This window comes from Ochotona princeps, chromosome 12 (assembly GCF_030435755.1).
Source record: "Ochotona princeps isolate mOchPri1 chromosome 12, mOchPri1.hap1, whole genome shotgun sequence".
Lineage (NCBI taxonomy): Eukaryota > Metazoa > Chordata > Mammalia > Lagomorpha > Ochotonidae > Ochotona > Ochotona princeps.
Window position 1 is genome coordinate 36,478,563 of NC_080843.1, and position 27,661 is coordinate 36,506,223.

The 27,661-nt window shown below is 39.9% G+C and overlaps 1 long non-coding RNA gene across 1 annotated transcript in view; it reads left to right on the plus strand.

Annotated features, from left to right (window-relative positions):
- Positions 1-27,661, plus strand: part of LOC131481563 (uncharacterized) — a 129,576-nt gene that overhangs the window by 50,966 nt on the left and 50,949 nt on the right. The window contains exon 2 of the long non-coding RNA XR_009246392.1: positions 5,989-6,117. This is a non-coding gene — a long non-coding RNA (uncharacterized LOC131481563). The remainder of the gene's footprint in view (positions 1-5,988; positions 6,118-27,661) is intronic.

The following is a 27,661-nucleotide window of genomic DNA, read 5'->3' on the forward strand; positions in this document are numbered from 1 at the left end:
ATTTCTATCAGTATTGCTTCTGCTGTTTTGGTTTAGTTTTTCTAATAATGTAATAAATGCTTACTTGGAGAAGAACCATTTCATCAATATAAATGTATAAAAATGCCAAAATTTTTTTCCATAGATTTAATCCGGGAAGGAAATGGCAGAACTATGAATTCAAATTGGGTTCTTACTGCTGCCTTTGAGCATGGCCCTATGATCAGTAGACATTTTTCACAAGAAGACAAAAATAATGGAAATAATGGGAGAAATAAAAGACCAAGGGATTACATAATTATTTAAATTCTTTCTTGTTCAATCCTTGGAATATATATTTCAAGTAACTCTATGAAATAAAAATAATTAACAATCCATGCTGGATATTATGCTGCATTTTTTATGGAGATGAACTTCCTTAATTCTCAAAGCCCTATGAGATTGTTATTGTTATTAGCCACATTTTTCATAGGAAACCAATACTCAGAAAGATCATTTATCCATTTGTTTAATTCTACAACAAGTGATTCATCATTGAGTGCTTATATTCTGTGATTTGAGCATTTTGGTGTGACACAACTGAAATTTAAACCCAGAATCTGCTGCAACAAAAGTACAGGACTCTTTTGACTCTTTCACTTAATTATTGAACTATGAAGAATCAGCTTCTCAGATAAGCCTACCAGGCAATTATATAATGGGGACAAAAGAAAAATCCTACTGTAAATGAAGTAAGCAAATTCACACTCTACCAAAAACCATGCCAGTCTCTTTCTCTATGTGTTCTCCACAAGGTTAATTTAAAGCTTCTTTTTTTTAATACATTTTATTATTGTTGTTATTATTTTATAATACAGTTGCAAGGTTCATCTTATCCAAAATATGAGGTACACTTGGATTATACTATTCTACAAGCATATTAGACACCTCATCAGTACTAGAGTAAAAATCATTTTCGTAAAAAAGATGTAAGAGGACTAGAATGACTTCTAGTTATAGGAGGCTAAGCAGAGGGGAAATTTTCTCTACTGCTTCAACAACAATAACAACACTAAAATTTGGATGGAATATTTTTCAGTTATTTTAATAGTATATAGGCAACATGAGGAAAAATCTCCTGGTTACGTAAATGAAGGAGGCTCAATGTGAAAAGGAATTAAAGGTAAATTGTTCATGAGGTAGTAGTATACCATAATTGGAGGCCTAATACTTTGCAGAGACCCAAGAGCAGAATTTGCACAAATCAGGAAATTGATTCCCTGCCTAAAATGAGATAACAGGAATTTTCCTGCCATGAGGCCAACATATCATAAATAAACCACAGACACAGATATAATGCCTGCAGCATCCAGATCTGGGCCAGGCTGAAGTGGGTACCAAGAGGTCCATGCTGGTCTCCCAGATGGATGGCAAACATCACAGTACTTAGGGTATCTTTTACTGCTTTTCCAAAGGCATCAATGGAACATGCAAAGCAGAGAAGACAGGATTCAAACCAGCAGTCCAACAGGGCATGCCGGCATTACAAGTAGCAGGTTAACCTGTTGTGTCATGTTATCTGCCCCTGAATGGGGATGTTAGTATTAATATGGTTAAAACAAAGAGAATTTATTTTAATGATCAAAATATTAAAACTAAAAAGTTGCACCATTTATAAGTTACATAAGGGATACAATAGTCACTTTTTTAAATTATCATTTTATGATACAGTTCCATAGGCCCTGGGATTTACTTACCCCCACTCCAATACCCCTCCCTCCACTACCGAGTTCCACCATATCATTACCATAGTACAGTTCTTCATAAACAGTCATATGTCTATCATTGTGAGCATGGACAATGGCAGAGAATCAGCATCTATTGTCAAGATATAATTATTAGTCTCATTGGGAGTCCATCTTTGAGTGGAAGTAGAGAGGCATACAGCATTGTATCCTCATATCTGGATATGATAGTCTCCATTACACAGTTACTATACATACCTTTATATGTATACATATACATATATGTATGCATACATATACATAAGGAAGAAAAATAGAAATTTACAACACCATGAAGTTAAATAATATGTTATTGGATATGATAGTCTCCATTACAGAGTTACTGTACATCCCCTTAAATGAAAAGCCACAAAGCAAAAACAACAGGAAGAAAAAACTAAATCAACAATGCCATAAAGTAAAATAACACACTACTGAATGACTAATATGTCACTGAAGAAATGAAAAATAAAAGTAAGAGTCACTTTTATAAAGAACATCAATGGGCCCAGCTCCATGGCTCCTTGCACACACCAGGATCCCATATGGGCACCGGTTCATGTCCTCGCTGCTCTACTTCCTTTCCAGCTACCTGTTTCTGGACTGGGGAAGCAGTAGAAGTTGGACTAAAGCCACTCTGCACACAAGTGGGAGACCTGGAAGAAGCTCCTGGCTCCTGGCTCCTGGCTCCTGGCTCCTGGCTTCGGATCAGCTCAGCTCCAGCCGTTGTGGCTGCTTGTGGAATGAATCAGTGGGAGGAAGATCTTTCTCTGTCTCTTTCTTTCTGTAAATGTTCCATTTCAATAAAAATAAATCTCTTTATTAAGAAATCAGTAATGAATAATAGCTTACATATAGCAGAGAAAACTCAGTGAATCAAAGATAATGCTGTGTGAATAAACCAGAACACAGCACAGAGCAATGATAATACAAACAATAGGAAATGAGGAGTTGGGCCCAGCGGTGTGGCCTAGCGGCTAAAAGTCCTCACCTTGAACGATCCAGGATCCCATACGGGCGCCGGTTCTAATCCCGGCAGCTCCACTTCCCATCCAGCTCCCTGCTTGTGGTGTGGGAAAGCAGTCAAGGACGGCCAAATGCATTGGGACCCTGCACCCGTGTGGGAGACCCGGAAGAGGTTCCAGGTTGCCGGCTTCGGATCGGTGCATCACCCCGTTGCGGCTCACTTGGGGAGTGAATCATCAGACAGAAGATCTTCTTCTCTGTCTCTCTTCCTCTCTGTATATCTGACTTTGTAATAAAATAAATAAATCTTTAAAAAAAAAAAGAAAATGAGGTGTTAAGAGAAATAAAGGCTAGAATGTAGAGTTCTAGATATGAAAATCTTTAAGAGAATTCCAGAAGTGAACAAAGAGACCTCAAATTAAAAAAACACACATTATTCTAAAATAATTCAAAATAAATGAAAACAAATCCATGCTTAGATTTAGAGTGAAATTGTAGGGTAAAGTAATCACTGTGAATCATGAAAAAAATTTTAAAAGTAACCAGAGAAAAGACAGATTAACTTCCAGAATGGATGATCATCATGAGCATTGGTTTACATCAGCAAGAAAAGGGGTGTGTGTGTGTGTGTGTGTGTGTGTGTGTGTGTGTGTAATTTAAAGTGATTAGAGACAATAAGAATACCAAGCTAAACTGTATCCTAAAGTAAAGGCAAGCTAAATGCACTTCCAGATTCATTTATAACATTGAGAAGTATAAATTGGCCAGCATTTTCCTCATGCACACTTTGGTTCTCCTTTGCATTGGAAAGCTGCCCAAAGTAGAGGTGAAAACTGACAAAGACAATATACCTGACTTCTGGTTAAGGGAATCTGTAACAGGCCTAGTACTGGAAAGTACTTCTTTTTACTGCCATTCCTGCTTCTTAGTTCCCTTCCTAAGAAACCTCCTATTATGTAAAAGCAGATTTGAAGAAAAGAACAGTTTTTATTTCTATAAGAAAGAGGATAAAGAAACCATAGAATTTCAGACTTCAAAATATAAGTAAGGAAAGTTTTCTTTTACCAGTTTTATATGTAGCTATGAACTCAAACATTGCCTTTTCCCCAACTGTCTTGTCTTTGTTGGAACAGAACAGATTATGCAAGTGTGACTATTGTTATATTAAATTTGGGACAATTCACTTCTTCCTTGTCTAGGTCTGTTCTGCACCTTACAGGAAGTTTAGCACCTCTGGTTTCTACCCAGTGATGATCATTAAATTTCCCACCTATACTATTTTGGTGACTAAAAAAATCCCCCTTTAGGTAAGTCTCAACATGTTTGGAGGTTCAGTTCTATTTCACTGCAGGACAAATTTTTATTCTGCAGTTACAACTGGAACTACCATAACCACAATGCTGATCTAAAAACAGTTCCTTCCCATCTCCTTCATCACCCACCCTCTTATTACTTAGTCACTTAAACAAAGCTGACTGTAATCAGAACCGCCACTTTGGTCTGATAGATGCTAATTTACAGTCCCTATCCAATTACAACCAGTGCAATCTACAAAATATAAATAATGTTTTCTAATTAATCAAGCTTTAAAGTCAGTTCAAGTTATGAAAACTCGTGTTGTAGCAGGGAGACATGCACTCCTGAGACGTCCACACTGTTTCTGGTCTCCTGCCCACCGACAAAATCATCAGCTGGTTCTCAACTCTCAGCCCCAAGCAAGTGATTCAGCAGAATACAGGAGACTCTGGAAACTTATAGGAAAATTTGCCATTTCCATGAGGTCATACAGAAGGTGGGAAACCACTTCATATCTTGCCATGTGCACAGAAGTAAGATACTGAGGTCAAAGAACTGCAATTGGCTCTCGGTGATTTCAGCTTCAATCATCTACAGGACAGGTGGGGGAGAAGGCTGCAGATGCAGGCATAATGCTGTTTTACACACACACACACACACACACACACATCTGTGTTGTATAAGGAATCTTGATTATATGTAATAAGAAAATCAGAAAATTAAGGATTTTTTTTAAATATTTATTTATTTATTTATTTATTTATTTATTTATTTTGAAAGTCAGAGTTACAGAGAAGAGAGAGAGAGATACCTTCCATCCAGGCTAGTAAACTCTCCAGGTTACTGTAATGGCCAGGGTGCATCCAGACCAAAGCCAATAGCCAGGTCTCTCTCATGGGTGGCAGGGACACAAAAACCTGGGCCACCTTCTGTTACTTTTGCCAAGTCATTAACAAGGATGTGGATTGGAAGTGGGCAGCTGGGACATAAACTGGTGTCCATATCGGATGCTGGTATCACAGGATTCTAAACATGGAAAATGCTATGGTATAAATGTTTACGTACTGAAAAACTTCATTTGTTAAAACCTGAGCCTCACTGCCACACTCTAAAGATGTAGGTATCATCATGGGATGAAGTCTTGAGGACTTCCTCTGGCCCTAATACTTAGGCTTAAGGGAGCTTGTTTGTCCCTTCCACCAAGAGAAGACACATAGGAGGGGCCATCAATGAGGAAGTGATGCTCTTTGGACACAGAATTTGTGGGCATCTTAATCCTGGACTTCTCATCCACCAAGACTGTCACAAGTAATTCCTGCTGTTTATGAACTTTCCAGTAAGAGTGTTTTTTTTTTTTAATAGCAGCCCAAAAGGACTAAGAAAATATGGCCAATATTTAAGAAAAAACTACCCAGCCTTCATTGCCAAGTTCCTTCTTTCCTGCCTCTCTCTTTGCTAAATAAATGTATGTGTATATTTATTAACACAGATATAATATACATGCATGATATGTGCGTATATGTATATGAATACATATATTTATCTTTCTGGTTTCTTGCCACTTACATGGCCACAGACCCAGCTCTTGCCAATGTAACATAAGAGGTGTTCAAATGCAGAAGATGCTAAATGGACATGCATGTGACAGGAACTGTCTCATCATTCTTACCTCATCCTTGCAAGGAACTCAAACCCAGGAAATTTGATATAAGATGTGAGCATCCTATCCTAAGTTGTATTTTTAACTTACTATATCAAATGCTAACCTCCTGCATTTTGTAATATACAATATGTGATTGAGGTGTCATAATAATCCTGAACATTTAAAAAATTAAATATGAAATCATGCTCATATCTTGTCATGAGGTTGTGTAATTCACACATGTTATGAAATGCATACATTTCTTGGTTCTACTTTTCCTTTCCAGGGAAGCAGTTTCCACTTTATTTCAGGGTTATTGGGTTTTATCTTCTGTTTCTTTAGGACACCCCTGGAAGTGTACTCCCTCTGGGACTGCCCAAGAACACTGCTAATCCCAACATGGGACTTGAACCTTTCCTGGAGCCACAGGACTTTTCTGGTCTCTTCAGACAAGCCTACCACATTTTGCAGGTATGTGCAAATTTTTCTACTAGAGTGTTGGCAGAATAGAAACTGCTAGCCAGCGTAAAATCGGTATTTTGTTATCAAAAGGAAGGGCACCAAAGAAGTCTACCCTCACAAGTAAGTTTGTCTTCCTTTACAGATACTTTCACTGAATTTAAAGTAAGTCATGCCCACTTGCTCAGTTCTTTTCATCTGGAACTCCACTCTCTTCTGCCTGGAAACACTCCATACCTTTATGCAGTAAGAGACTCCATTACTGGTTTCCTTTCCTCTTCCATCATATGCTACCCCAAATATAAAGTTCCATCAGGTAGTTAGGGTTAAGTTCTATTTCCATGTGCAAAAGTGGAGATAGATTTTGTATCCTGAATTTCTTTTCCATATTGCCAGTGATTTTTTTTCAGCTGTATTAAGCAGATAATGATAATGATAATGATAATAATAATAATAATAATAATACCTATTTCCCTGGCTGGCTAGGAATGTTAATAGCTCATAGCTTATAATAGGGACAGATACATAGAAATAGCAACAAAGAAGTTTGCTTAAACCAATAATAATAATGTGGCATTCCTGTGATCTAATTAAGAAAGTTGGATCTCTCAATAACAACTATTAATTTTTTTCTGATATAAGATGTTCAAGTCTTGTGCTGGAGTTGTTAATTGTTTAAGCAAATTAATAAGCACTAAGGGGTTCGAGAAGGGCTATTCCCAAGAAGAAAAAAACAGCAATATGGGAAAAGTGCTAAGACTAGAAAAGGGCATTATATTATCTAATATATAGCATAGAAGATAATGAGATTAAAAGTGAAATGAGAGAATAAAAAATGTAGCAATAAAACATTTTATGGGAGAACAAAGAGAACTTTTTTTTAAAATCAAGTTCCTTGTTCCATTAACCAAATCTCAAACTTAATGAATCTGGTTTCCTGTGAATTACAGCTAGAGGAAAATTCACAGTTTAGGTAATAGCCAGTCCTCATTGGGTGCAGAGGTCCAGAAAATTTCCAAGGCAATAGTGGCCATTTATGACATTCTGAAGGAGGGATATTGGGAATTTCCTTTTAGCAAGCAGCTAACACAATGGCAGTGGTGCAGGGGAAGAACAGAGCATACCCAGAACAGCAGAAATGCAGTCAGCAGCAATACAAGCTTACAGGGTACCCTCAGTGTCTGTGGAATTCAGTTGAGCTGATAAATAAGAGATATAAAAACAGTGAGGGAAACTTGGAAATAAAAAGAGAAGCAAAAGCAGCAGCTCTGGGTTTTATAGCCTTGGTGAAGAAGGAACAGTGCTTTTTTTTAAAAAAAAATTATTTTTATTGCAAAGTCAGATATAAAGAGAGGAGGAGAGATAAAGAGGAAGAACTTCTGTCCGTTGTGAGTCCCCAAGCAGCCACAATGGCCGGAGCTGAGCCAATCCAAAGCCAAGAGCCAGGAGGCTCTTCCGGTTCTCCCACATGGGTGCAGGGTCCCAAGGCTTTGGGCTGTTCTCTACTGCTTTCCCAGGCCACTGCTTTTCCAGCTTCCCAGACAGGGAGTTAGATGGGAAGTGGAGCCGCAAGGATTAGAACCTGCGCCCATATGGGATCTCAGCACGTACAAGACGAGGACATTAACGACTAGGCTACCGCGCTGGGCCCAAAACAATGCTTTTAATGCCAAAAGAATACTTGGCTTCAAATCCTGCCCATATGCCATGGGACAAGTCATTTATTTGCTTTGGAATTCAGCCTTGTCACCTGCAAAAAAGGAAGTAATCTAAGAAATTTGTTGCAAATTTACATGAAATCTTGAATTAAAGCCCCATCTGTTTTGCAGTAAATGATCCATAAATGTTAGACTTCTCTCCATTTCTATAACTGTATAAGGTTCTTTTTCTATAATAGAGGATTAGAATATTATTTTAATTAAAACATTCAAAAATTAGAAAGCATGAGACTGAAAAATGAGTTTAGGTGATACTGGGTTTAGATAACAATTAAAAGTGAAAAATAACTAAGAGTGGTCTACAATACATGTCAGCTCTCTGAAAACCAAAGGATAAAATTACCAAACATGGTTCCCATGTTGCATGTGTTGTTATATTAAACAAACTATAGATTATGACTGCCTTTATATTAATAATGGATATGACATGTATAATATATAATCAAACTCATAGCTCTACTATTCTAAATCATAATTTTACCTGAACAACTCAGGCATCTCACTTCTTCACATGTTCAAACCCTATCTCCTGATTTTCTCAACGCACAGTTCTTTATAGGGATTTCTCAACATACTTATTTCCTGGTACCATATTCACATATCAAGCACCAAACCCGAAGATATTCTTGATTTGTCCTTTCCTTTAGGCCTGACATTCAATTCAGTTTCTGTTTTTATTTTTTATTTTTTATTTATTTTTTCCAATTCACTTTCAAGTTCTTCACATTTTTGCTTCTAGAACTCATCCATCATTCTTCATGGCTTTTCCCACTTCTGTTCCAATCCATCATAATTTTTAGCCTGGAGTAATGCAACAGGTTTGCAGTCCGTTTAACAGTGGTCCTTCTTGCTTACAACCTATTCTTCATACATCCAATAAAATGATATATTCAAAACAGGAACCAATGCATTCCTTTTGGACCTTAAAAGACTTCCAGAATCTCCCTTTCAGTTCAAAGTAAAATTTCACTCCTACCCAAGGCCTTAAATGACATCATCTATGGGGCCCGGCGGCATGGCCTAGCGGCTAAAGTCCCCTCCTTGAACGACCCAGGATCCCATATGGGCGCCGGTTCTAATCCTGGCAGCTCCACTTCCCATCCAGCTCCCTGCTTGTGGCCTGGAAAAGCAGTCGAGGACGGCCCAATGCATTGGGACCCTGCACCCGCGTGGGAGACCTGGAAGAGGTTCCAGGTTCCCGGCTTCAGATCGGTGCGCATCAGCCCGTTGCAGCTCACTTGGGGAGTGAATCATCAGATGGAAGATCTTCCTCTCTGTCTCTCCTCCTCTGTGTATATCTGGCTGTAATAAAATGAATAAATCTTTTTAAAAAAATGACATCATCTATGACCACGTTGTTTTTTCATTTTATACTACTACGAGGCTCACCAATCTCTGATAGTTCTAAAACATTCCATAGTCTTTTTTGTTTCATAGCTTTGTGTTTGCTATTCCCTTTGTCTGAAAAATTCTCTCCCAACTCCTGATAGAGCTGGCTATATGTAATCTTCTGTAATACCTAAACTAGCCTCTTTTGAACATCTTGTGTAAAAATTTCCTCCTTCAATCACCAATATAACCTGCAATTATTTATTGTTTATTGCTTTAGCATTTGTCTCTCCCAGTGAAATTTAGGTTGTACCAGGTAGAAACTGTGTTTGTCTTACTCTGCCATGTATCCTGTGCATTCAGTATTCTGCTAGTACACATTGGATGCTCAATAACTATGTGCAAAATGAATGAACTTTAGTCTATTTCTTAGTCTTTCTCTTATGAATGCATATGGGTGAGTATACACATTTACAGATTCTCAGTTTTAAGGGAAAAGTTAGCCCCTTCCCCCAAGATTACAATCAAAGTTTTCCTTCTTTAATTTTTCCTATCACTTTTTAAATATTTGCATTTTGTTGTTTTTGTAGTTATTCAAGCCAAACATGAAAGATTAGTTTCTCCCACAGTAATTAGCTCCTTCTGGGAAAGGTTTTTAGAAAAATTCTTTGTGGTCTTGCCCAGTCTGAGCTCTGGACTTATGTTAATTTTTTTATTAAATTTTATCCCTTATATTACAACTGGCAAAAATACTGATTGACAGCTTAAAATCCATGTCCCTCTCTTGGAGTGGGAATTGATACAGGGATTAGGAAATCCCAGCACAGGGTAGGAAATCCAACTGGCTGCTATAAATTCAAAGTCCTAAAGAACATCCAGGCCAGATGGTTTAAACCTGCCTCTTTACTAATAGCTTAGCACAAAGAATAAAATAACTCCCTTGCTAGGTACCATGTTTCAAATGTTTTTAGAGATGGGAATTTAGGTAATAGAAACCAGGTGAATAAATATAAATTTTTTCTTGTTGAGAATGCAGGTGGTACTTTCAAATGCAGCTGCTATGGTCTGGGAGAAGAAAGTTTATTTTTTGCGCTAATTTTACTATTTTGAAACTTGACTTTTCTTTGGAAAGGTTTGCAATACTACATAAGCATGAGATGTTATAATAATTATTACTAATACTGATATTATCATTTGTGTTAGTTACTTCTTGTCCTGTAATAAATCCCTTCCAAAAGTTGATGGTTTAAAATAATAGCTTATGATAGTAGGATTCTGGGCATGGTTTAATGATGTTCTCTGTTCAGTCTCAAAGCGTTATCTCAGGGCTCAAATGAGGAAGGATCTATTTCCATGCTCCCCTATGTGGTTGTTGGTGGAAATTAGTTCTGTATGGACAGTTGGCTGGGGGCTACACTTGGTCCATTGCATTGTGGGTCTCTCTAGAGGACAGACTGCAAAGCATCAGCTTGCTTCATCAGTTTTAGTGATTAGTTTTTGAACCTCACCTTATCCTGATTCTCTCTGCTCTTACTCTCAGTCATATCAACTTAGCTTTGGGTCCTTGATACTGGCAATTCTGACTTCTTTACCTGAAACTCTCTTATCCAAACACTTTGCTGACTCCAGTCATCCTTTAGGTCATAGTACCTAACCCTCGGAATGGGTACCTGTCGCCTTCCTTTTTCTATCCAGTGGCACCATCCCCTTAATTGTTTCTTAGAGTATCTGTCTCTCTCTTTTTAAAATCACATATGCTTCATTAATTTCCTCCATATGTGCTTAGAATATGTTCTCCTGAAATTTTTCCTTTTTCCCTTTTATGATTTATTTATTTTTATTGGAAAGGTAGATCATATTTATGGACAGAATCAGAGATGGAAAGAAAGATCTTCTGTGCTCTGATTCACTCCTCAAAGGGCTGCAGCAGATGGATCTGGGCCAATCTAAAGCCAGGAGCCAGGAGCTTCTTCCGGGTCTCCCACACAGATACAGGGTCTCAAGGCACTGGGCCATCCTCTACTGCTTTCCTAGGCTGTAAGCAGAGAGCTAAATGGGAAGCGGAGCATGAACCAGTGCCCATTTTAGATCTTGGCACTTGCAAGATGAGGATTTAACCACTGAGCCATCGCACTGGGCCCTCTTTTACATTTTCTAACTTTGTCTTTTGGGGAATTGTATGTTTGTTCTTATGTTTTTAATGTTTTAACATTAGTTTAAAAGGAAGAGAGATACACAGAGAGTTCCCATCCACTGGTTTACTCTCCAAATGCCTGCAATGACTAGGGTTAGGCCAAGGCTAAGTCTAGCAGCTGATGAGACAGTTCATGTTTCCCAACCAGAAGTCTGCACAGCAAGAATCTAGAGTCATGAACCAAGGCTAGGATCTGAATCTAGATACTGAGATGTGGGAGACAGGCTGGTGTCTTAACCACTAGGCTTATGCTTGGTTCTAGTGGGATTATACTTTTTTTTTAAAATATATATTTTTATTGCATTTCCTTTTTTTAAAACTAATTACATTGCATTATGTGATACATTTTTTTTATGCACTGGGAAAACAGTAATATTATTTCAACCCCAAACAGCCTGTATCTCATGCAATAAGATATTGTGAAGTAACCAATGATATGAGGCAGATTGCTTATGATCTACATCAAAGAATTGTAAAACCTAATGTACTTGTAAGGCCCCAGGATACTTGGAAATGGGGAGGGAGAGCAGAGAAATCTTACATCATCCTAGAAGGTGTGAGGAAGATGGGAAATATAACCTATCAGGATCATAACTGGAAACTCATAGACAACGGACTCGAATTAGCATTAGACAATAGCAAAACTACAAAGGCATATGGGGGAATCAGGAGTAATCCTAACAACCTCTTAACAGGAGGTCATATGCATAGAGCAGGGGGGGACCCCAGAGTGGAGCAGGCGGACAGGAGGAGGCTTTTATTCCAATCCTGAAGCCTCCTAGATCCTCACCAAGGAGCACCGAGGACTACATCCCAACTGCCAAGGAGACCATGGGGAAATGGAGTGCCTTCGGAGACCAAGAACTCTGAGGTCAACCACCCCCATTTGGATCTACCACATGGGATGGAAGAAGCCCAAATCCTGCCTTGCAGGTTCCAAGGTCATCAGAACAACAACCAGGATCCCTGAGCGGTCCGCAGAAACAGAAGAACAGTAAACTTCCTTCGGGACTAGGGAGAGGAGCTTTCCCTGGTCCTTGCCTGCTTCCAACTTTGGGTCCCCACCCCCTCTCGTAATAACCATTAGGAGCGCTCCAGAAACCCCTCAAAACACACAAACAAAACTAGAATAGATAGACAAAGAACAACAAGGAAAGCTTAGAAACAGACAGGAAACAGTCAGCGGGGATGCACTTATACCTCACTGGGTGGGACACAAAGATTAGTTACTCCTCACTGGGGTATGGAAGATTTCTCTGCACACCCCTCCTAAACATGCTCACCTAAACTGTTGACATATATCCTGTTAGAATTATAGAGTTAGAGTACCCGAAAAACAGCCAGGTTCAGCGAAATCATGCTTCAATGCTATAAACTGCTAAAGACTAAAATTAAAATAGGCATGAGACAGCTGAATAGCAATCTAAGCCACTTTAAGGTGTATAGAACACGGTTGAATGTAAACCAAAATTGAAATGTCTATGAAGAAGTTACAGGTTGTGGTTGAGAACCTGCATTTTCCTATTAACATAGTGGGATTATACTTAATATTAAATGTTTAATGTCTCTTCTGAAACAACTGAGATGAGGACTGATTAATTCACTCCTTTATAATCAAATATATAACAATACTCAGCATGTACTAGGGAGTAAATAAAGGAGTATGGGGAAAAACCTGAAAACTGAAACTGCAGTATATTGCTACCTAATAGCAAATTCCTCTCCTTTCTGGTAACACCCCTATCTTGCTTATAATATGTTATCCTGTTTTAAAAGAAATATACAGATTTTCTTTGTTTTGGGAGTTCTTACATCCATTAATAAACAGCTTTTTCTTTTTCTTTTTTTTTTTTTTTGATAGTTTTAAACTTTTTAAATATACAATAACCAAATTGAGAACATTCAAATTGGTATTGACAATATGGCCTCTAATATGTTTGTACTTTCTTTCTCCAATTCTTCTTGGTATGTAATAGGAATCCCCCTCAGTGAGTAGCAGGTGACCAGGTCCAGGCACCCTGTTTCATGGGAAAGCCTTCTTTGTCATCGTAACTACTGATTATGATTACATAACCCTTCCATTCTTCATCCAGATTGTTGGCAGCAACTTCTGTGGCCATACAATGTATGAAGTTTATGTTCATCTCCACCTTGAGATGTTTCTGCAGCCAGAGGTTGCGAAGGAGATATTCAGCTTTACCTGTAAGCAGCTGATTGCCTCTAAAGTGATATGGAAAAGACAGAACTTTTTTTTCAAGCCTAGATTCTAGATACCTGATGTCCTTCCCACAAAGTCTGAGATTAGGATGTTTCCATAGAGCACTTGGAACTCAAGTGACTGAGAATATGAGCTGTCTCAGAGTTCAAATCGCAGCTGCAAACCTCCCAGCCTGTGTGACTGGCACTTACTGGAAGAAGCTACATCACCTTTCTGTAGCCCTTTTCTGTAATGTGAGGATAAAAATACCAGTCTCAAACTGTCATGAAGATAGTTTGAAATGAAGACTATGAAACACAGAGCCTGACATGTAGTAAGTGCTTATTCTTGCTAATAATAAAAAGTATTTATAAATTAACCCAGTCAACTATTCATTGAGTATACCTCTTCTCTATGGGGGGAAATATTTTAAAGATAACTATTATTATTCTCAGATTTGGCTACCAGCTATAAATACCCAGAAATACTGACCTAGAGGGAAAATTTGCAGGTGCTAAAGAGTTGGGACTAAACAGTACAGCAGTGAAGAATTAGAACAAGGAAATAGTTATGGGGCTACCTCATTTGTGTTTTCTGTCTTTGTCCCAGTCTTCCGTGTGCAGTGTGGGAGAGATAAGAAAATGGCTTTGGTTTCTGAAGGACATAACATTCCTATTGTCAGAAGATGGACTTTGCAGGTCTTGCTTACAATGGGTCAGAACACAATTGCCTAGTTAATTAAGAAAAATTCTATGTGCTTGGAATCCTAATCCATTCAGTAAGAACAAACCTAGGAGAATTTTTATCTCAGATTGAAAACCTCAGAGTGAATGATCTGTGGAAAAACTGATACGCATTTCTTTCTTGGGCAACTCTAAGGGAAAAGCTCCTGCCTCCAGTCTTGTGACTTGTGTTGCTTATTTAGACCATTACCACCGCAGCCTGAGAAAGACCCATCAGCAGGGACAGAGAGCAAAGTTCCACCAAGGATAAAGCTTTGTTGACATTTTGAGTGCACTTCTTTTTTCTCCACCTGCAGCTGGTCTGACTCCTGTCCACTAAGTTTTCCCAGCTGCTTCCTGTGGTCAGAAGCTCAAGACCCCCTGGTGTCTGATCCCTGGTGTGAGGTCATCATTATTTCCCAGTCTTCTCCTCCTGCCTATATATTGGCCCACCAGCTCAGGCTGCACTGACCTCTTGGCCTGCACTATCTCTGCTCTCCCTCCTGGTCAGCAGTTTCACGAACCTGTTGCCACCTTGTATCCTGGCACTCTCAAGAGAAAGAGCAAGCAAGAATCATGACCTTAGAGTTTAAGACTCTTAACAGTAGCAGAATCTTTGAAATTTGTATTTCAGACAAGAAAGGGAGAAAACAAGTAGAAAACCCTCCCTCCCATTCTTTCTTCCTCAGTATATCAGTTTCTTGACATTAGAAGTTTTATGTGGAGAAACAATTCTAAGAAATTCTTTGAGAATGTTAGAATATATTTGAAAGACATAGAAACTGACTTAGATAAGTCTTAATAATTATGTGATCTACTTCAGACTAAACATAGAGTAACTTTGCTTGTTGTTGAATCTAGGCTTTCCTCAATCATGTGACATCTGACAAAATAAGTTGGCTATCATATTCTATGTCATTTCCTTTTGATTTTAATACATGTCAAGATCTGAGTTAAGGCTGTTATTTGTTCTTCTCTTTCTTTCATACTTTTTTTCATTCCCCGGAAGATTATTTATTTGACAGTCAGTGTAACAGAAAAAGAGACAGAATGACTGAGAGATCTTTCATCTGCTGGTTCATTCCCAAAATGCCTGCCGTAGTCAGAACCTGGCCAGGTTGAATCCAGAAGCCCAGATCTCCACCCAAGTCTCCCACATAGGTGACAGTGTTGTTGGTTGCATGTCTCCCAGGTAGGCTTATGGCAAGTCCTTTCCCCCACCCCATAAAAGAATTCAAAGCTATAGGCACAAAGATATATAGTGTAGCAATATTCATTCACAGCCAAACAAAAATGGAAACTCAAGAACTAAGTAATACTTGGACAGAAATGTAAAGATGCAAAAAAGCCTAGAAGAAAAACCCCTCTCCAAGGGAAAGCATCCAAAGATGAAAAAGACCTTCACTAAGGAAAAAGCCTAACTAAAACAAACAAACAAACAAAAAAACTGGAGAGAGGAAAAAAAAGCCACCCCAATAAGGTCATGCCTTCCTTTTACTCCCTGCCAAGCTTTGGAGGGTAATATCCTTAGAGGAGCCCAATATGGTTTTCAAAAGGGGGAGGAGCTTGGGGCGGGGCTTCAGCATACCCTATTTCCTTGCTCTTTTTAAGAACTATCAGAAGTCTTATCAGTGAACAGAGAGATATCTCAGTGTCTAAATCCCCACCTTGAATGCACAGGGATCCAATATGGGTGCTTGTTCATATTCCATGCTATTCCACTTCCCATCCAGCTCCCCGTTTGTGGTCTGGGAAAGCAGTAGAGGATAGCCCAAAGCCTTGGGACCCTGCACCCACGTGCAGACACAGAGGAAACTCCTGGCTCCTTCTTTCAGATAGGCTCATCCAGTGGATGGAAGATTTTTTTTTTTTTTTTTTGGTCTCTCCTTCCAAGAAAATAAATAAATCTTAAAAATAAAAAAGGTGTTGTGTCACATGCATGATGGTGTGGACATCCATGATCTTCTATGTGGATATACCATGGTCTTCCATGGTAGCTTTATAAAAATTACTATAAGAACTTTGGGGAATGGGGACACATTCTGAGCTATGTTGGATATTTTCAGCTGTGGCTAGTTGCAAGTATCAACATTGTGTAAGTTGAGGTTTCCAGCACACTGCAAGTAGTGGCACATTTTCTCATTATCTTCCTGTTCACTCCTACAGCTGTCATCATTTTCTGTGACTTTTTTTTTTTCTGAGACACAGGGGAGATATTGTGACAGAGATCTGTCGTCTATTGTTTTAATCTTTGGATGTCCACAGTGACCAAGCCTGGGCCAGCCTTAAGCCAGAAATCTGGAACTCAATTCACACCTCCTTCCTGACAACCAGTGACATTTTTCACCCTGCTTATGGATGTAATAGAATTAGAAGGAACAGCATTTGGTGCAGTGGTTAAAAGGCTGGTAGGACATCCATATCTGGTACCCAAGTGCCAGAGTTTCAGCCCAAGCTCTGTTCCTGACTCCAGCTTCCTGCTAATGTGCACTTTCAAAAGCACCAAGTGAGGCTCAAGTATTTGGGTTGCCATTACCCATGTGGGAGATGCAGATTGAGCTCTGGGCTCCTGGCTTCTGTCTGGTCCAGTCAGAGCTAATGTAGGCTCCTGGAAAGTGAACCAGCAGATGGAGGATTTCTCTCTTTTCCCTTCAAACAAACAAATTGTAGGAGGACAATTGATTTGGATATCATTTGTAAGAGGACAATTGATTGGATACCTGTATGAGGACAATTGATTGGATATAAAAAACAGAGATACTTCCAGGCAAGGGTGTAGAAACAGTTGATGGGTTCCATAAACAGGCTTGTGGGAACTGTGTAAACTCCTCAAACCCTCTTCCCTTATCCTATGTGACCCTTAGTCACATAGGATGCCACTAATAAACTTCAGCTATTCACCCTTAGGAACTAGTCCACATGTGCGACTATTAGTTCTGTGTACCAAGTCCATCATTGCAGGACAGTAAACAACAATTAATGTTTTTAGAAAAATAGAATAACAGAATAAGATAGATCTTGTAAAGAAAAGATAAAAATAATTAAGAATTTTTTCTTCCAACTATCAAGCATGAAACTCTGCTTCTGAGTTTCTCCATCTTCCTGTTATTTCTTGTTCCCTTCCTCTTGTACAGAGGTGCCACTTCCTCTCACCTTCTCATGACTTCATTCTCTTGATTGTTTCTTCTTTCCAGCGTCATGAGTCTCTGACCATCTGATCAGCACAGCACCCTTTGGCAGTCCAATCTGAAACAACTGCCCCCCTTCACCAACCACATACCCTACCAGCTATCTCCTTATTTCCCTTTTGCTTCTTATTACCAGACACCGGCACAGTGGCCGTCCCTGGCTCTACTTCTTTACCCCTATTCTTTGTTCAAATAACTTTGTCTGGCTTCTGCCTCCACCATTCCACGGACATGTGCTTCTGAAGATCACTACTGAACTCCAGGTCATGAAATAAAATAGACACTTTTTGTGTTCTCATTCTAACCTATTATTATTATTTTCTGGAGAGGCTTTTGTCTCCCAGGGTTCTCTTTCACCCCTCAGAATTCTTTTTTTTTTTTTTTTAAAGATTTACTTCAGTTTTATTGGAAATTCAAGCATACATAGAGGAGGAGAGACAGAGACGAAGATCCCCCATCCACTGATTCACACCCCACGTGGCCACAACATTTGGAACTGAGCCAATCTGAAGCCAGGAACCAAGAGCTTCTTCTGGGTCTCCCACATGGATGCAGGGTCCCAAGGTTTTGGACCATCCTCGACTGCTTTCTCAGGTCACAGGCAGGGAGCTGGATGGGAAGCAGGGCTGCCAGGATTATAACCAGTACCCATATGAGATCCCAGCACATGGAAGGCAAGGACTTTAGCCACTAAATTACTGTACCCAGCCCACTCTTCAGAGTTCTTGTTTTCATTTGCCTTTACTGGCTTCTCTTTCTCTTGACTCCAGCTGGAATCCTGAAGAGAGGGTAGAGAGGGAGCCGAGTGTGGAATGGGGGCACACTTCTTTATCCTTACATCATCTATGATTTAGCTTTCCCCACAAGCAATCCCATTCGCTTTCATGGCTTTCACCACCACTGAAATTGTTAGTTATTTAAAAAGATTGAGAGTTCTAGTTCATAGGATATTACGATATTATTATGCGCAGCTAATTCCCACAACCTGGTTCTTTACCGTGAGCTGAAACACACCAGATGCAATGAGGTATCTTAGGAGGTTTATTCCAACGGGGCAGGAACAGGGTAGGAGTGGTGAAAGTCAGGAAAGAAGAGGAGAGAAGAGAGGAGAGAGAAGAGACCAGAGAGACCAGAGAGACCAGAGAGCGAGCCGCACTTGGGGGGGGCGCTTTTTGTCTGCCAGGTGTAGGTGGTGGGGATTGGGAGGGATTGAGGCCAGACCCCCAGGGGATTGGTGCCTGCAGGTGAATGCCTAGGGATGATTGGCGAGTGGGCGGAGTTGGGGAAGGGGCTGGTAGATGGGGTGGGATTCTCAGGTGGAATGCCAGGTTACATCTGATTGGTGGACGGCTGGGCCGGCGCGAACTTCATGACCTGTGAGGAAGAAGAAATGGCACCGGGTCCAGGGCGAGATATCCGAATAACTCCTTACAGAAATACTGCTTACTCTCTGGTTTTTTTTTTTTTTTTAATGAAATAATTTATTTACTTGAAAAGCAGAGTTACAGAGAAAGAAGGGGAGACAGATCCTCCATCTACTCATCCACTCCCCACATGGTTACAATGGCTAAAGCTGGGCAGATCCAAAGCCAGGAGCCAGGAATCAGGGGATATTTGCGGGTCTCCCATGTGGGTGCAGCGGCCCAAGCATCTTCCTCTGCTCTCCCAGAGCAACTAGCAGAGAGCTGGTGGAAAGTAGAGCAACTGGGACTTGAACCAGTACCCACGTGAGATGCCAGTGCCACAGGCAGAGGCTTTATGTGCTACACCACAGTGTTGGCCCTTACACTAACTCTTAAACCTGCTCTTGGGTGTTCACCTTTCACCCCTGAGCAACAGACTCCATGTATTTAGCTCTCTCTAATACCATCTCCATGGCTAGTGTATATCTTTTAAAAATTGAGGGCCAAAAGCATTTCCCATCCCTAAAATTGTTGCAGGAATTATAAAGATTATTGACTCACATGGAAGAATTTCCACACTGACAGGCACAGCGAGCAAAGCAAGATTTATTTAAATTGACTTTCTTAAAGAAACAATTATATGGGGGGAGAGTGCTCCAAGAGAGGAATAAATGAAAAACTAGCCATTGTGGGGTATTTTATGCACGATTTGGGAGAGAGGTAGAATAACAGCTAGCAATCCATCAGAACACTGGAACAAAATCCATCAGAAGGCTAGAATTATAATCCTGTCTGTCCTGCTAATGATAACACAAGAAACTTCCCATAAGGATGGGCTTAGTCATTTTGTCTTGAAACTCCTCAGAGGGATTGGATCTGTAACAACTTTGTCCTGCTAAAGCAGCTTCTGCAAAGATTAAGTATTTTGTCCACTCTTAAAGAGACTGTCTTTTTCAGGATTTTTTTTTCCTTTCCAATGAGGACCTGACCTAACTGCCTATCAGGCCATCTAATGTCTCACGTAATCATCGGCATTCTAGTCTTCCACAACTCAAAATTATAGAACCATCATTTGCAATGATGCTCACTCTAAAAATCTAAGGGGAAATTTTGCTTCCTCGTGTTTCCTCCTCCTCACTGCAATCAAGCAGCAAATTCTATCATTTCTTTCTCAAAATATATATAGGATCTTCCCTCTTGTCTTCCAGGGCACTGCAATATTTTCTGGAATGGGTTGATGCTTCCACTCCTCTTGGATTCATTTTGCACAAAACAGTCAGGAAGAGTGATCTGTTTAAATGCAAATTAGATCTTCTAGCACACCCTTGAGTGGCATCCCATTATGCTTACAATACTCTCAAAATCACCTTACCTCCTACTCTTCCCACAGGGTTCAGCCTGTTGTCACTCTACAATTCCTGGTGCTTCACTCCACCCTTAGTCTGAACTGATAGCCCCTGCAAGCATTACAGAGTCGATTCTTCTCCCCTACTCTTGCCCCTACAGCACTCTTCCACTACAAATCTATCCCACAATTTTCCTTTCTTGTCTGCCTCTTTCATTATGAATTTGTCAATTCTTTTAGAGTTAGGAATAAGTTCATGATTATATCCCAGGAATCCAGCACAATGTCTAGCAGATAAGTAATTATTATAGGTAGATGATAGATAGATAGATAGATAGATAGACAGATAGAAAGATATAGTGTCACCTTCTCACCAGTCATCACAGTTCACAGTTCACTTCACATCATTCTCCTAGACCCTTCCTCCATGTTTCACTGATAATGAATCATTGCTGATTGAAGCAAATGTTTTCACCAATACAGATATATTGCCCTCTATTTGGTGAACACAAGACAAATAATGCAATTCCTTGCAGTCTGTCACAGATTTGGAGACATGAAAGTGTATGTTTTTACTGCAATGTATGCCACCATAATTACATGTGGAATGATAATTGATATTCAGGACTTTCAGCCTTTTATTACTAAGAACACAAAGATCTGTCCCAAGGGCTTAACTCCAGGTAAGATAATTTGAGAAAAAATTTAAAGCAAAATGTAAAGCACATCTCATTTGAACTCTTGACCTTTTTCCAAAATATTTAGAGTACATATTAAATGTAACATTCACATTGGTTTTAATTAATTGATTTTTTTCATTCAGTAACTACTTCTTGAGTCAACCACCTATAAGGCATTGAGCAGGTACCATAAACACAGCAGATAAAAAGACTCAAAAAGTAACTACCCACAGGAGACTGACATTGTAATAGATAGATCGAAACAACTAAGTATGGAATCTACTTTTTACTTGACATTGTGATAAGTACTACACTAAAAAACTAAGAGAGTAACTTTCTAGAGCAGCATCAGTGCACAGTAGGGTTATCTTCTGTGTGCAGCAGTGGCATCCCATATGAGCAAGGGTTCAAGTCCCAGATGCTCCACTTCTGATCCAGATCCCTGCTAAAGCCTGGGAAAGCAGTGAAGGATGGCTTAAGTCCTCGGCCCCTGCACCCGCATGGGAGACCCAAAAGATGCTCCTTACTTCAGATTGGCCCAGGTTCCAGCTGTTGTAGCCTTTTAGGGAGTGAAGTTGCAGATGGAAGATCTTTCTGTGTGTCTGTCCTTCCTTATCTCTGTAAATCTTCCATACAAATAAAAATAAAATAAATACTTAAAAACATAACCGTTCTTCAACCCTGCATGCACATCAGTACCCTTCTCCCTGGGTGCTCTGGGAGGCTGACCTGTGGGACTTCTACCATGTGAATGCTCAGTACCCGGATCTCGCTTTAGGTATGACAGGAGATGGGAGGGCTGAAGGGGATCCAGATGAAAGCAGTTAAATCATCGTAGTTCCGTCCCATTCTGACCATGGTGTGACAGCACTTGCATCCACTCTTCAGGTTCTGAGAACAACTTCTACCTTTGGCCAATCTAGCATAGCACTGGTCACACCTGGCATTCCTCATCATTCCTGTAATTTCCCCCTTAACCCTGCACACATCTTTGTGAATTATCTCCCACTGGTAGCATGTGACTCAATTCCTTTTGGAATCCTGGATAACTCAGGATAGATAGCTGGGCTCGGACTAAATTTAGACAAAGATCCTTGGAACATTATATGCCTTCCAGCTGAGCTGGATGGAAAGTAGATCAGCCAGGACACAAACCGGTGCCCATATGGGATCCCAAGGAATGCAAGGTGAGGAATTTAGCCAGGAGGTTATCGCCCTGGACCCCATTGGTACTATTTTTAATCACTGCCCTGCAACAACCCTATTAGTAAACACTTTCTTCTTTCAGTTTATCTAGAACAGCCCCTCCTCCTAGGTCATTATGCCTTTTGAGAATTTTCCTTCTCTGTTACTCTTCCTCCCTCTCCTATAATCCCTCTCCAATGTTACCAGGCAGGCAGCAGGACTGCCTTGCCTCACACTGTTCCCATACAATCAGCCCCAGTAGATGACTTGCTGTTTCTGAGCCTTTGTTCACCCTGTTTTCTCCTAGATCCTCTTAGCCTCACCTGTCCCTTCAGTTGAAATCCTATCCAGTTTAAATGCCACTGTGCTGCTAAGCCCTCATAAAGGTCCCAGCAGGAAGACCTTGCTTCCATTATTTTTTGTTCCCATAAATACTTTTTTTTAACCTTTGTCACACTTGCTACATGCTTTATAGTTTTGATATTTGTAAAAACTTCTTACTTCTCTCCCATGAGAAGCCAGCAAAGAGTTTGTAACGTTCACAACACCCAATAAAACGCCCAGCACATGGTAGGAACACTGTAGCTTTTCATATTGATTTGTACCTGTATTTTTTCTACATTTTAAAAAAGCCTTTCTAAAGTTATCCCTTTATACAGTGAAATAAATGAAAACATTAGTGTGTTCTCTCTGTATATGGTGTTCGGCACGGTTATCTTCATATGTAATTTTTTTTTGGTTGCAATGTAATGATATTCTACAGTTTAACCCAACATAACTATGAGAGGTAGAACTGAGAATGTTTCCCCTGATTAAATGGTCTGATTTAATTCCTCTATTGCCAGTCTTTTCACACCCAAGAATCAGTAATGTCAAAATATTAGTCATCTTGGGCCCAGCACGAAAGCCTAGTGGCCAAAGTCTTTGCCTTGAAAGCCCCGGGATCCCATATGGGCACTGGTTCTAATCCCGCAGCCCCACTTCCCATCCAGCTCCCTGCTTGTGGCCTGGGAAAGCAGCCGAGGACAGTCCAAAGCCTTGGGACTCTGCACCCTCATGGGAGACCTAGAAGAGCTCCTGGCTCCCAGCTTCAGATCAGCACAGTGCTGGCCGTTGTGGTCACTTGGGGAGTGAATCATCGGACAGAAGATCTTTTTCTCTCTCTCTCCTCTCTGTATATCTGACTTTGCAATAAAAATAAATAAATCTTTTTTAAAAATATTAGTCATCTCAAGGAGAAGTAGGAAATGGGAGAAATAAAAACATGTTTTTCCTGCCTCCATGCGTCACACTGCAAAGTGGGCTTTGGTGGGATCTTTTGTGGTTTTGATTATAGTGTTAGCTGACAAATTGGGGAACTGTGCCTCTCAAAAGCCTATTCACTTCAATGCATTCTGGAAGACTGTGGGTCAAAGTGATTATTGCTAAGCTATATTTTCAATAAAGTAGTAATGACTATCTTATGAATCACTCAGAAACACTTTTAATATTAAAACCAAATCCAGTGCAGATATATTGTCTCCATTTTATAGATGAAAAAATAGAGAACCAGGCTCTTCATCATCCTAGTCTCTCAGGCACAGTGTTTGGCAACTGCTCTACATTGCCAGCATCCTGTCATGTCTGGGAGCAAAGCTGTATACAAGTCAGGCATGGACTAGACAGAAAGTGTTGGAAAACAAACTCTACAGAATGCACCAGCAGTATCCTGGGAGAGTTTGCTGTGCCTTCTGAACCAACAATAGCTAGCAAATGAGTCTGTGGATGTGCCAGGGAGGAGAGTTTGCAAAGGACAAAAGAAGGACTTTCTAACTCCCCTATCATGCCCCCACACAAATGAGTATGCTCTGAGGGTATGTTTCATCTTCTATGTCAAAAATCATCCCTGTGAAAGAAGGTTTTAAGGTGATTGGTGGAAGATGTTTAACAAGGCTTGCTGTGTATGTTTAATTACTTTTTTTCTCAGTTGTTATATAAGTTTAAACATCAAAAGCCTCAAAGACATTGAAAACTGAGAAAACATCTTCTATTGAACTGAAGCTGCATTTTTTTAAATCAAGAAAACAGCCATCTAAATGATTTTTTCTATTTTCTATCTCTCATATAACAAAACATCTCAACAGTGACATGGGAGACAGTATTCAGAAAGCAATTCCAAACCCATTAAAAGATCTGCTTTGGAAAAATGAGTCAAGTAAGTTTCCCCACACACACACCCTTGAAAAGTTACAAAAAGAAACACCATTCCTACAGGGTGATAGGTGGGAAAGGGGATAAGAGGGTGAACACAATATCTCATCTAAAATCTTGCAGGCAAAAACGTTTATTACTGCAGGAAGCAGAAGGTGAGCCTAGCTTATAAATGAGATCCTGCAGAAGAAGGAAATGTATCTTGCTGAAGTATTACTGTACAGAATGAATCTTTAGAGCTTGGACTCTGAAGGCATAAACCATTGTCAAATAAATCTAAACTGATGCATTCATTTTTAATAAAAGAAAATGTGACATAGCGTGGCCAAGATAATATGTAATTTTATCCTTGCATTTCAGTTCTCAAGGGTTATTTAATTTTCCTTAAAGTATTACAAAAAAAAAAAGACCTCTAAGGGGTTAGATGAGAATCAGAAACTTTACCTAGAACAGCATTAATTTCCTCAATGTTTCTCTGACACTCGAAAATTTTCCCCAAATCTCCAATATGAAGATTCCTCTATGGTTTACTTCTAAATACCCCAGTTGATGGCTACGGTTTTTTTTTTTAATTAATTATTTATTTATTTACTTGATATAGAGTTACAGAAAGGGGAGAGAAGAGAGCTTTCATTTGCTAGTTCACTCCCCAGATGGCTGCAATGGCTAGACTGGGCCTGGCTGACACCAGGAACCAGGTGTTTCATCCAAGTCCCCTGTGTGGGTGCAGTGGGCTATGCTTTCCCCAGGCCATTAGCTGGAGTGGAAGTATAAAACAAATACTGCAATAAAACAAATACCCACATGAGATTCCGGTGTTGCAGGCAGCAGCTATTGGATTATACCACAAACCAACCCCCCATTTTTTTTCTTTAAAAATAAGCTTTTTATTTAGGCATTTAATAATAAGGTAAGTTCCACTGAAAGGACATCTATTTATCTATTTATCTATATATATATATAGATAGATAGATAATTTTTATTTTCATTATATAGTTCCTTAGACTCAGGGATTCCCACTTCCCCTTGCCCTCTCCCTCCCCCACTGTTTTCCCCTATGTTATGATAGTATAGCCCTTCAACGGTCACAAGTCCATCATTCTTTTATTAAATGTATCATGACATTGTAGGCTTAGACAATGGTAAAAAGGACATAAACATTAATTGTAAGAATAAATCAAGAGAATGGAATAAACATAGGAGTAGTTTATTGGAAATGGTACTTAATATGAAGTTTCGTGGGGTTAACATAACCATGAATCAGGGTTTTTTTAGAGTGATATTTTCCTTCATATTACATTGAATTTTTAACCTCAGCTCACCTCAGGCCTTTGCCTTTTTTTTTAATATCTCCTGTTTTCTTCCTTTCATTTATTTTCTGCTGTTTTTGAAGTAGAATCAAAGTTAGTTACTTTTAAAAACACATAAACAAAAGGTAAATAAAACAACCATTTTGAACTAACGATTTTGCTAACAACCTTCAATGAGGAATCCCCATTTTGCAGAGAGCACCTAATCTGAGGGCCGTGGCCTATCAGGAAGACTTTAGGCCTTGCTTCTCATTGACCATAGTCATCACTCAAGTCTCCTCTGCCAATACCAACCATGCCAGGGAAGCTTCCAGGTTATTATATAACCTTACTCAGTGAATTAATGTAAGAATCCTTTTCCTGATGCTCATATCATTCAAAGTAACAATAAAAGCAATCAACTAATTAACCATCTTCATTTTTTAGAATTGTGCTCAATTCTAAAAAATCAAAGAGTATTGATTTTCCAGGGAAATATTATGTAAAATTAGTTTATGTGACTAAGGAAGGGAATAGCCAAATGGTACATCAAAAAATTCAAATGTAGAATTGCCATATTACATAGTTATTCCATTCCTACAGATATACCCAAGAGAATTTAACACAAATGTTCAAACACATATACCTGTGGGTTAGCATTTGCGCTACTCATGAGACCAAAAGGTGGACGGTCTAATGCTCTTCAGTGGATGAATAGACAAATCCTCCTATATAGAGCCAAAGGTACAGGATTCAGGCATTGAAAGGAATGAAAAACTGATAAGCATTTCAACACAGATGAAGACATTTTGTTAAATAAAAGAAAGCAGACATAAAGATAGCAGGTGTTATCATCCACGTATATGAAATATCCAGAGTTAGGAAATCCCCAGGGTCTGGTGCAGACTGGATATTTCCAGGGGCTAGACATAAAAACAGCTCTTTGCTAGGCACACAAAAATGGAAATAATCTGAAATGAATAAAAACAGAGATTTCACAACATCATAATGCATTAAATGTTCACTTTGAAGTGGTTGGTAATGGGGCTGACATTGTGGTAAAGCAGGTAAAGCTTCTGCCTGTGACCCTGGCATCCCCATGCACACTGGTTCCTTTTCCAGCTGTCTTTCCACTGATCCAGTTCCCTCCTATTGGCCTAAAAAGAGCAGTGGAAAATGGCTCACGTGTTTGGGCCCCTGATACCCATGTGGGAGTTACAGAAGGAGCCCTGGCTCTTGCTCAGTCTGGCCCAGTCCTGGCCATTGTAGTCTGTAATCATCTGGGGAGTGAATCAGCAGATGGAAAAGATTATCTTTCATCCTCTCTTTTTCTCTCCTTCTGCTCCTTCCCCTTCCCCTTCTCCCTCCCTTGTACTTCTGTGTAACTCTGACATCAAAATAATCAGATAAATCTTTTTTTAAAAAAATTAATTCATTGAGGGACTCTCAACTGTACTTGATCAGTGGATATGCAACAAGGTGGAACATTCCACATGGGGGGAGGGCGGGGGAGGGGTGGGGTGATTCCCAGTTCCAACGAAACTGTATCACATAATACAATGTAATCAATGAATAAAAAAAAAATAAAAAAAATTAATTCATTGAGGGCAGAATCTAGGTAAGTCTGAGTACATGGTCCAGTCCTGAGTCTTGGGCAGGCTGGACAGGGTAGCTCTATCTGTCAGCAAGTACATGAGTTGGTTTTGGAAGGGGCAGACCGGGTGGGGCCGAGCAAATCATGGCCCACTGGTGAGTGCAGAAAACAGGATGGAGTGCAGATCAGGCTGGGCTAGACTATCACACCTACTGGTTTGTATGAGTCATGAATGAGAGCAGACTGAGCAGGGCCAGGCTGCAGCATCCACCAGGAGAGTTGGGACTGAAGGCTGGCTGGGCCAAGCCAGGCTGCAGCATCCGAAGGCAAAGATCAAGACAGGGGAAGGGCTATGCCAACCTGGGTCAGAGCAACTGCTGGAATATGCAAGACCAGTGGCCAGAATCAGGCCTGGTTGGGGAGCTCAGAGGATGCCCTGGCTGGGTTGTGGGTCCCACTAGTGAGCGTGGGGGCCAGAGTCGGGGATGTGCTCTGATCTGAATATGGATGCAGTCTTCCCTG